The 10,755-nt window shown below is 59.3% G+C and overlaps 1 long non-coding RNA gene across 1 annotated transcript; it reads right to left on the bottom strand.

The window, feature by feature from the left end:
* Window positions 1-708: 708 nt before the first annotated feature.
* LOC133773273 (uncharacterized) lies at window positions 709-3,048 on the bottom strand. Its single transcript, XR_009867928.1, has 3 exons — window positions 2,975-3,048; window positions 1,482-1,697; window positions 709-780 (listed from the first exon to the last, which is right to left on the bottom strand). It is a non-coding gene; the product is annotated as an uncharacterized LOC133773273 (long non-coding RNA).
* Window positions 3,049-10,755: the final 7,707 nt, after the last annotated feature.

Below are 10,755 nucleotides of genomic sequence, written 5' to 3'. Positions count from 1 at the left end.
CATCTCTAATCCAAACACCGTCTGGGGGAGAAACAGGCCCCCCGCAGGGCATCTCCCAGGTTCCAGGGCCCCTCTGAGCCTGGGTCGGGGACCTCAGCAATGCCATCTGTCCCCTCCACCTCGCTTGCTTGAACTCTGTGTGCTTCCCAGTGGGTTCTAGGAGAGAAGGAGGGGACAGGTAAGGCCACAACTCCCAGAGCAGCCAGGGTCCGGCAGCCTGAGAACCGGCGAGTGGGTGAATGAGCAGTGAGCAGCAGAGCCCGAGCTGGGCCTCCCCTCCCTGCCGGGGAGGATGGCCGCCTCCCCCTGGCCCCTGGAGGCCCATGCACCACCTGTGCCCTCAGCTGCTGGGCAAGCGTGGCTGATCCCAGCAGCAGCCATCTTCTCAGGGTGACCGTATTGTGAGAAGGGGAAGGCACCAGAGGGTCCTCTGTCCTCCGTGGGGAGGAGGGTGACTCAAGTTTGCTTCTCAGAAATCACAGGAAGCCCAGCTGGGCTGCAGGAAGTGTGGGGTCCCCTTGCTGCTCTGCACCGGCCCCGCCCCACCCGCTCTGGACACCAGGCAGATCCGCCATGCAGAAGCTTCCCCAGAGTTGAGATTAATGTCCAGCACTTATTGGTCAGGATGGGGAAGTAAGGAATTTTAGGAAAGTCACAAATACGCACACAAGGGGCTGGTGCTGTGACATCCCGGGTTAAGCTGCTGCCCACGACGTCATCATCCCATATGGGGTTCAAGTCCCAGCTGCTCCACTTCCCGTCCAGCTCCCTGCTGATGGCCTGAGAAAGCAGCAGACATGACCCAGGTGCTTGGGCCCTGCACCCACATGGGAGACCTGGAAGAAGCTCCAGGCTGCAGGCTGGCCCAGCCCTGGCTGTTGAGGTCGTTTGGGGAGTGAACCAGCAGATGGAAGACCCTCTCTCTCTCTCCCTCTCTCCTCCTCCTCCTCCTCCTCTAACTCTGCCTTTCAAATAAATAAAAATTTTTTTTAAAAAAATATGCGTGTAAATCACAAGCAAAGGCGACCACAACAGATGCCTCAGAGGCGCCCCGTGGGGCCACTTCCTGCCCGCTGGCTGGCCGCTGCTTCTCTCTGCCTCCAGTTTTTCTTCTCTCACTCAGCCGTCTCTGTCCTTTAGCCAGTGATGGATCTTAAAAGCCTTCCTCAGCTCCCCCCAACACAGCACCCCCAGCCGGGATGAGCCCCCTTAAGTATACTCATTCTCCACCAGAGGGAAGCAGTTGTCATCCAGCTACCCCCTGCTCTCTGGCCCCAGGGCCTTTGCACACGCAGCTTCAGCTCCCTGGAATGGTTCCTCCCTTACTGCCCACTTGGCCGACTCCTGCATGTCTTGGGGCTCAGCACAGAAGCAGCGTCCTCTTCCCAGTCACCCTCCCCTACCATGCTTCCCGGGTTAGGCACCCCTGTAAATAGCCCCACGTCCCGTCTCAAGTGGAACGATGACGACCAGCTGCTCACCCGCTCTGGACACGGAACCTGGTGCCCGGCTCAGCAGAGTGCAGAGACGGCAGGAAGTCACAGAGGCTTCTGAGTCAGAGGCTGGTGACATCACTGGAGCCGTAGCAGGTGAGTGTTCTCTTGTCACGGCGGAGGCTGGAGGAAGTGAAGTGTTGGGGCAGAGAACAGACTGAAGGAACGTGTTCACAGTCAAAATGAAGATGGTGACGGTGGGACCTGGAAAACAACAGCGGAAGTGACCACAGTGGAGCGGCACCGCTCCTACAGCACTTGTGCTGGCAGAGCGGGGAGTGGGCAGGCCAGGCTGTGCAGGCAGTGGGGAGGGGGCCAGGCTGTGCAGGCAGTGGGGAGGGGCCAGGCCAGGCTGTGCAGGCAGTGGGGAGGGGGCGGGGCCAGGCTGTGCAGGCAGTGGGGAGGGGCCAGGCCAGGCTGTGCAGGCAGTGGGGAGGGGGCCAGGCCAGGCTGTGCTGGCAGTGGGGAGGGGGCCAGGCCAGGCTGTGCAGGCAGTGGGGAGGGGGCGGGGCCAGGCTGTGCAGGCAGTGGGGAGGGGCCGGGGCCAGGCTGTGCAGGCAGTGGGGAGGGGCCAGGCCAGGCTGTGCTGGCAGTGGGGAGGGGGCCAGGCCAGGCTGTGCAGGCAGTGGGGAGGGGGCCAGGCTGTGCAGGCAGTGGGGAGGGGCCAGGCCAGGCTGTGCTGGCAGAGCGGGGAGTGGGCAGGCCAGGCTGTGCAGGCAGTGGGGAGGGGGCCAGGCCAGGCTGTGCAGGCAGTGGGGAGGGGGCCGGGCCAGGCTGTGCAGGCAGTGGGGAGGGGGCGTGGCCAGGCTGTGCAGGCAGTGGGGAGGGGGCCAGGCCAGGCTGTGCTGGCAGTGGGGAGGGGCCAGGCCAGGCTGTGCTGGCAGTGGGGAGGGGCCAGGCTGTGCAGGCAGTGGGGAGGGGGAGGGGCCAGGCTGTGCTGGCAGTGGGGAGGGGGCGGGGCCAGGCTGTGCAGGCAGTGGGGAGGGGCCAGGCCAGGCCAGGCTGTGCAGCCCTGGCTCCCGGGCTGGGCCCGCACAGTCAACCAAAAGTCAGAAGGCACCAGATGAAGCTGTCGGTGGCTGCAGGAGAAACAAGATGGAGCTGTTTTTAGAAACAGCTGCAGCTAATCAGGACAGAAAGTAAAAAAGGCCAGAGGAACCTCTGGGCTCCAGTGGAGCTGTGTCCCGGGGTGGTCTGGGTGTCCCCTTCTCGCAGAACACCGTGAAAAGGCACAGGGGTGGTGTTGCTTTGCACTCGCACAACTTCGGGGTGAGATGACCCCAACACCAAGCACAGCTGCTCCTCCCCATGTTCCCAACAACTCTCTCCATCTGACGGGGCCACGGTTAGGGTTAGGGTCCACTACGTTTTCCTAGTCTCACATTCCTCCTGGTCTGAGTCTGGATTTATTTGATCTTGTTTCCCTTCAAACCATCACAGACATCTGTCTCTCCCGCCCACTCTTACTTCCATCTCCTTACCCGACTGCCCAGCTTCTTCCTTGTCCTCTGCACCCAGGGCCCCTGTGCTGGACAAGCCCCAACCTGCCGCCAGCCTCAGACTAACCCGGCACAGCACCGAAAGCGGCACATGTGGCAGGGAGAGAGGGAGGGCGGAGAAAATGTCTCACCACGAAACCACCGTCATTCATAACTGGCGTTCCAAATAAGAGGCTGTGTGTGTGCCTGACGGAGAGGGAGAGGAGTGAGCACACGTGGCAAGGATGCCAAATCCTGCCTTGCTCATAACATGCTAAAATGCCCGATTTTTAAAGTCCTGCTGCATCAGGGGCCGAAGCCTCAGAAACCCCCGCGTGGCACCAGGGCTTGGGCAGGAGCCTCTGGCCATTTGCCTTGCTGGCGTTGAAGCTGCCGATCGTGACGAGGTCCTAGTGTTTCTGGTATGTTTATTTGGCCGGGGAAGGAAATGTGTTTGTAGACACACACTCGGAGTTCCTGAGTCAGACCCCATTGCCCCCGCTCACTGTTCCCGCACCCTGGGCAGCCTGAAGGCCTACACCTGGGTCCTTTCTTGCTGGCCCTGGTTCTCTTGTTCCTGGAGAGGCTGCGGTCACAGGGTCACAGCCTCCGCGCCCCTCACTCCCCTCCTATTCTGGTTTTCCTGCCCACCTTCACCAGACCTTGAGGACAATTGCATTCAGGAGCCATCTCCTTTGCCGCCCACCTCCCTCCCTGGAGAGACTGCCCCTTCTTCCTCCAGGGCTCCCTGTGGCCAAGCCCAATCCCAGCCCCACCCTTCCCTCCAGGGCAGTCGCTGACCCTGACCACACCCCCTCCTGGGAGCCGGGAGCAGCACAAGAAAGTGCCTCAGCCTGCACAGTCCTGTGTGGGAAAGAGGGAGCTGGGCCACAGGTGAACTACACCTAAGGGGTTCACACCTGACACGGGTGACCTACGCCTGAGGGGCTCACACCTGACATGGGTGACCTACACCAGAGGGGTTCACACCTGACACGGGTGACCTACGCCTGAGGGGTTCACACCTGACACAGGTGACCTACACCAGAGGGGTTCACACCTGAAACAGGTGACCTACGCCTGAGGGGCTCACACCTGACGCGGGTGACCTACGCCTGAGGGGCTCACACCTGACACAGGTGACCTACACCAGAGGGGTTCACACCTGACACAGGTGACCTACGCCTGAGGGGTTCACACCTGACACGGGTGACCTACGCCTGAGGGGCTCACACCTGATGCGGGTGACCTACGCCTGAGGGGTTCACACCTGACACGGGTGACCTATGCCTGAGGGGTTCACACCTGACACAGGTGACTTACACCAGAGGGGTGCACACCTGACACAGGTGACCTACGCCTGAGGGGCTCACACCTGACACGGGTGACTTACACCAGAGGGGTTCACACCTGACACAGGTGACCTACGCCTGAGGGGTTCACACCTGACACAGGTGACCTATGCCTGAGGGGTTTACACCTGACACGGGTGACCTACGCCTGAGGGGTTCACACCTGACACAGGTGACCTACGCCTGAGGGGTTCACACCTGACACGGGTGACCTACACCTGAGGGGCTCACACCTGATGCGGGTGACCTACGCCTGAGGGGTTCACACCTGACACGGGTGACCTACGCCTGAGGGGTTCACACCTGACACAGGTGACTTACACCAGAGGGGTTCACACCTGACACAGGTGACCTACGCCTGAGGGGCTCACACCTGACACGGGTGACTTACACCAGAGGGGTTCACACCTGACACAGGTGACCTACGCCTGAGGGGTTCACACCTGACACAGGTGACCTATGCCTGAGGGGTTTACACCTGACACGGGTGACCTACGCCTGAGGGGCTCACACCTGACGCGGGTGACCTACGCCTGAGGGGTTCACACCTGACACAGGTGACCTACGCCTGAGGGGTTCACACCTGACACAGGTGACCTACGCCTGAGGGGTTCACACCTGACACGGGTGACCTACGCCTGAGGGGTTCACACCTGACACGGGTGACCTACGCCTGAGGGGCTCACACCTGACGCGGGTGACCTACGCCTGAGGGGTTCACACCTGACATGGGTGACCTACGCCTGAGGGGTTCACACCTGACACGGGTGACCTACACCTGAGGGTTCACACCTGACATGGGTGACCTATGCCTGAGGGGCTCACACCTGACATGGGTGACCTACACCAGAGGGGTTCACACCTGACACAGTTGACCTATGCCTGAGGGGCTCACACCTGATGCTGAGAGCAGAGCCACTTTTCACACTGTATTCTGGGTGAATTACCCATGCATCCTGCTAAACCACAGATTTTTGCACTGCAGACTGAGACAGCCTTTCTGGTGAGCTCAGAGGTCACCTGTGCTGCCCACAGACCATGCCAAGGCACCAGAGGCTGGAAGCGCCCACCTGCCCGACGGCGGTCCCGGGACTGGGACACTCTGGTAGAGATGCAGCTTCTATGGAAAAAGTGTGGCTGGGCCAGGGCTGGTTCTCTACATGGACAGCAAAGCGGCAGCAGTCTCACCTCATCCTATCAACGAGGGATAGGGCGCGTCCACAGCCTGGGAGCTTTCTATGACCAAGTCCCCTGACCCAGTATTACCTAACTCGCAGTGAGTATATTTACCAGCAAACACCCCAGGCCTGCTCCTGGCCAGGCCAGTAGAATCACCTGATAAAGATGACCAGCAGCAGTGAGAACTAGCCCTTCTCACACCTTCCAAAGCTGCCAATCAACTTTCTCCCCTGCTCTGCAACTCCAGCTCTGACCTGAGAGCAGGAACAACCGGCTCGGCCAGGAATGCAGCCCTGGAGGCTTCTCCTTCCTGCAGGGATCCAGAGGTCTGAGGCAAACCACAGATACAGCTCAGTGAGGATGCTGGCTGACGTCCCCTGGGGTACAGCTCAGTGAGGACGCGCTGGCCGATGTCCCCTGGGGTACAGCCCAGTGAGGACACTGGCCGACGTCCCCTGGGTACAGCTCAGTGAGGACGCGCTGGCCGATGTCCCCTGGGGTACGGCCCAGTGAGGACACTGGCCGACGTCCCCTGGGTACAGCTCAGTGAGGATGCACTGGCCGACGTCCCCTGGGGTACAGCTCAGTGAGGACGCTGGCCGATGTCCCCTGGGGTACGGCTCAGTGAGGACGCTGGCCGATGTCCCCTGGAGTACAGCTCAGTGAGGATGCTGGCCCATGTCCCCTGGGATACAGCTCAGTGAGGACGCACTGGCCGATGTCCCCTGAGGTACAGCTCAGTGAAGATGCTGGCTGATGTCCCCTGGGGTACAGCTCAGTGAGGACGCTGGCCCATGTCCCCTGGGATACAGCTCAGTGAGGACGCACTGGCCGATGTCCCCTGGGGTACAGCTCAGTGAGGACGCTGGCTGATGTCCCCTGAGGTACAGCTCAGTGAGGACGCTGGCCCATGTCCCCTGGGATACAGCTCAGTGAGGACGCTGGCCGATGTCCCCTGGGATACAGCTCAGTGAGGACGCTGGCCGATGTCCCCTGGGATACAGCTCAGTGAGGACGCTGGCCGATGTCCCCTGGGATACAGCTCAGTGAGGACGCTGGCCCATGTCCCCTGGGATACAGCTCAGTGAGGACGCACTGGCCCATGTCCCCTGGGGTGCAGCTCAGTGAGGACGCTGGCTGATGTCCCCTGAGGTACAGCTCAGTGAGGACGCTGGCCCATGTCCCCTGGGATACAGCTCAGTGAGGACGCACTGGCCGATGTCCCCTGGGGTACAGCCCTGTGAGGACGCACTGGCCGATGTCCCCTGGAATACAGCTCAGTGAGGACGCTGGCCAATGTCCCCTGGGATACAGCTCAGTGAGGACGCTGGCTGATGTCCCCTGGAGTACAGCCCAAGGAGGATGCACTGGCCGATGTCCCCTGGGGTGCAGCCCGGTGAGGACGCACTGGCCGATGTCCCCTAGGATACAGCTCAGTGAGGATGCTGGCTGATGTCCCCTGGGGTACAGCTCAGTGAGGACGCACTGGCCGATGTCCCCTGGGGTGCAGCCCGGTGAGGACGCTGGCCCATGTCCCCCTGGGATACAGCTCAGTGAGGACGCTGGCCGATGTCCCCTGGGATACAGCTCAGTGAGGACGCACTGGCCGATGTCCCCTGGGGTGCAGCCCTGTGAGGACACTGGCCGATGTCCCCTGAGGTACAGCTCAGTGAAGATGCTGGCTGATGTCGCCTGGGGTACAGCTCAGTGAGGACGCTGGCCCATGTCCCCTGGGATACAGCTCAGTGAGGACGCTGGCCCATGTCCCCTGGGATACAGCTCAGTGAGGACGCACTGGCCGATGTCCCCTGGGGTGCAGCCCTGTGAGGACGCACTGGCCCATGTCCCCTGGGAGAAAGCACCTGCTGCACAAGGACTAAATTTTTAAAAGCCTCAGCCCATGGAGGAGGGAGGTGAGGTGAGAGCAGGACAAGCAGGCGGTGCAGCGGCTAGGGTTGCTCCTAGGACACCTACAGTTCAAGCCAGAGAACGGGGTTTGGGTCCTGGTAAGCACTCCTGCCAGGCAGAGGCAGTGGCTCGAGCACTTGGGTGCTGCACTGTGTGGGAGACCCAGCCTGACTTCATGCTCCTGGCCTCCTCCTGGCCCAGTCCCACTGTCGCAGGCACTGGGGAGTGAATCAGTGAGATCTGTCAAAAGTCGGAAATTTAAAGAACTGGAGGCATTCGCGGATGTGTGGGTCCTTTCACACTTTCTGCTTTCCCATGCTCATTCGCGACTGCATCTCCGACAGTTGTCTCTGGGAAACTCTGGGGGCATGAGTTAGGCCACAACTTATGTGGCCGGCGCCGTGGCTTAACAGGATAATCCTCCGCCTTGCGGTGCCAGCACACCGGGTTCTAGTCCTGGTCGGGGTGCCGGATTCTATCCCGGTTGCCCCTCTTCCAGGCCAGCTCTCTGCTATGGCTGGGAAGGCAGTGGAGGATGGCCCAAGTGCTTGGGCCCTGCACCCGCATGGGAGACCAGGAGAAGCACCTGGCTCCTGGCTTCGGATCAGCATGGCGCACCAGCTGCGGCGGCCATTGGAGGGTGAACCAACGGCAAAAAGGAAGACCTTTCTCTCTGTCTGTCTCTCTCACTATCCACTCTGCCTGTCAAAAAAAAATTTAAAAAAAAAAAAAAAAAAAAACCTTATGTGAAAGACAGAGAGCTCTTCTATCTGCTGGGCTGGGCCAGGCTGAAGCCAGGGGCCTGGACTCCACCCAGGCTCCCACGTGGCGGGCAGGGGCCTTGTACTTGGGCTGTCACCTGCTGCCTCCCAGGAAGCCGGAGCCAGGACGGAGATGCAGGTGTCCTGGGGGCATCTAAACCACTGCACCGAACTCCTGCCTTCACAGCGACTCAGCACCAGCCGTGCCTCTGCCGTTCGCCTCCCAAGGCTTTCTACTGTAGAACTCTAAATCTGCTTGGCGGCCCACAGGCGGGGCAGCCAACTGCTCCCAGGGGGCCTCACTCCCACCTCGCAGCAACAGTGTCTCAGTCATGGGAAGGCTGGCTCAGCGCTGCCCTGTTTCTCATTTTCAAGAACTGCTGTGATAAAAGGCAGGCTAGGGAATAAAAATATTCACGAACAGGACAAGAGCAAAATATTTAAGGCAAGAGAGCAGAAATCCTTCGGTTATTCCATGAATTGAAATTGTTGAAGTAGAAAAAAATCCATCAAGCCCCACGTCAACTGCATCACACAGGCTCTGGCCCAGGCTGCCCAGGCTGCCAGGCTGAGGTTTGCAAGCTCTGGATGCCAAGTGATGGACGGAGCTGTCACTCACATCGTCCACATACTTCTACATCTTTATCCCACGAAGCCTCTCGCTGAGCTGTTGAACGACCCATTCCCTCCCAGTGCTCGCTCCCACATCCACCCTGGGGGAATGGGAGCAGGGTTACTGAGTGCCATACAGGACAGCTGGGCGACACGGGGGGCAGGTCAGGCTCCCCGCTTGGTATCCCCCCACCCAAGTACAAAGGGCCAGGTTTAGCCTGACACGCCTGAACGGCACTGTGCTGACACATCACTTACTCCCCATCAATGCACTTTTCTCGAGGTACTTTTCAAAAAGAACTTCAGAGACCTGGATTTTTGGCGTGGCTGTCAGAACCTTTTTCCCGTAGCAGAACTAAGGCTAATTTGACCACACGACCAGGTCCTGCTCTCCCACAGTGGTCAAGACAGGGTTGGTACCAAAACTTGGAGTCCCAGCACTGACTTAGCTGTGTGAAAACCGTATCTTGGTGGTGGGAAGGCTTTCGTCCAGGACCCCAGCGAGTCTGGCTTACCAAGCACTCAGGCCGAAAATAACTGAGCCATCTCCCTCGCTCACCCACAGGAGCTACCTGCATCCACAGCACTCTGCTCCCTCCAGAGCTGTTCACTCTGCTTACTCCTCCCTGAAAAACGTTGTCAACCACAACCTGAAGGCTTCAGGTTAGCACACCTGGCCACAAAATGTGCCTCTTGGCTCTCAGTGCCCTGAAGAAAAACAACCCAGCATTCACAGACTCAACTTCAAACACCCTCCTTCCTTCTTTCTCACAACTACACACAACACACAACCACATGAACAGTGTTTGGCACAGAAGCCAAGACACCACTCGGGACGGCCGAGCCCACCCGGGATGTCTGGGTCCGTCCCAGCTCTGCTCCCAGCTCCAGCTCCCTGCGACGCACACCCTGGGGCAGCAGCGAGGGCGCAGGCACGTGGGTTCCTGGAGCCGACACGGGAGGCCGTGGGCTGAGTTCCAGGCTCCCAGCTTCCGCCTGGCCCAGCCCCAGCTGTCACAGGCATTTGGGGAGTGAACCAGTGGATGGGAGATCTTTCAAGTATTTTTTTTTTAAAGATGAGTAGCCACTGAGTGCTTGCTACACATGAAGCACATTTGAAGAGTATCTGCACATTGATTCTCACAGCCATGAGGCAGGAACAGTCATCCCCGTTCCACACTTGAAAAGGGCGGAGGCACAGAGACGAACTTGTCCAAGGTTCCAGGCTCAGGGCGGAGTTAGGATAACAAAACAACACAACACAAACACCCAAGTACTCTGTCCAACCATCGCACAGCAGAAGAGAGCGGTGTTTTCTGAGCCCTGCGAGGCGGCGTCACCCCTGTCACCTACGTCCACTCACACCGTCTCCATCAAGCAGACTCACGGTCGAGGGTTCATCTCAGTGCAGACCCAAGAATCAACAGGAACTCTGGTCTCGCTGAAGGCATCTCCCCTCCCCTCAGCAAACGCTATTAAGATACTGTTCAAGAGTGATACTTACTCTCTAGCAACAGGAAAATGCCTGGACACCTCCAGGTTAAGCAGTCAGCATTCTCAATGGGCCCTTGGTGGCCAAACCTGAATTTCAGTAGCTAATTTCTGAAGGAAAAAGAAGTCAGTCTAACGACCCTCCCTGGAGATGGACGTGACTGTGTAACAGAAACCTCTCTATGCTCAAGGAACCACTTGGATTTGCAGAAATACCAAAGCTCACAGGACTGGGGTTCAGCTAAGGCCAGGGTGCCGCTCACACTCCTTTTGCCCAACGCCCACAGCCTGCGGTTTTGTCTACTTCCTCCTCAGTTTACTCTAAGCTGCCACGCCAGTGCCACGGTCAGGGGACTGGCGACACCATTCCCTCATCGGCTTGCTTCTGAAATGCTGCGTCCCTTTCAACCACTGAACATTTTCCTTTAGACAGCTTTGAACAACGATCGTGGTCAAACCTAGAGGTGCCTTGGCTGTCACC

This window comes from Lepus europaeus, chromosome 14 (assembly GCF_033115175.1).
Source record: "Lepus europaeus isolate LE1 chromosome 14, mLepTim1.pri, whole genome shotgun sequence".
Classification (NCBI taxonomy): domain Eukaryota; kingdom Metazoa; phylum Chordata; class Mammalia; order Lagomorpha; family Leporidae; genus Lepus; species Lepus europaeus.
The sequence above is the reverse complement of the archived record's forward strand: the minus strand, read 5'-3'. Positions and strand labels throughout refer to the sequence as shown.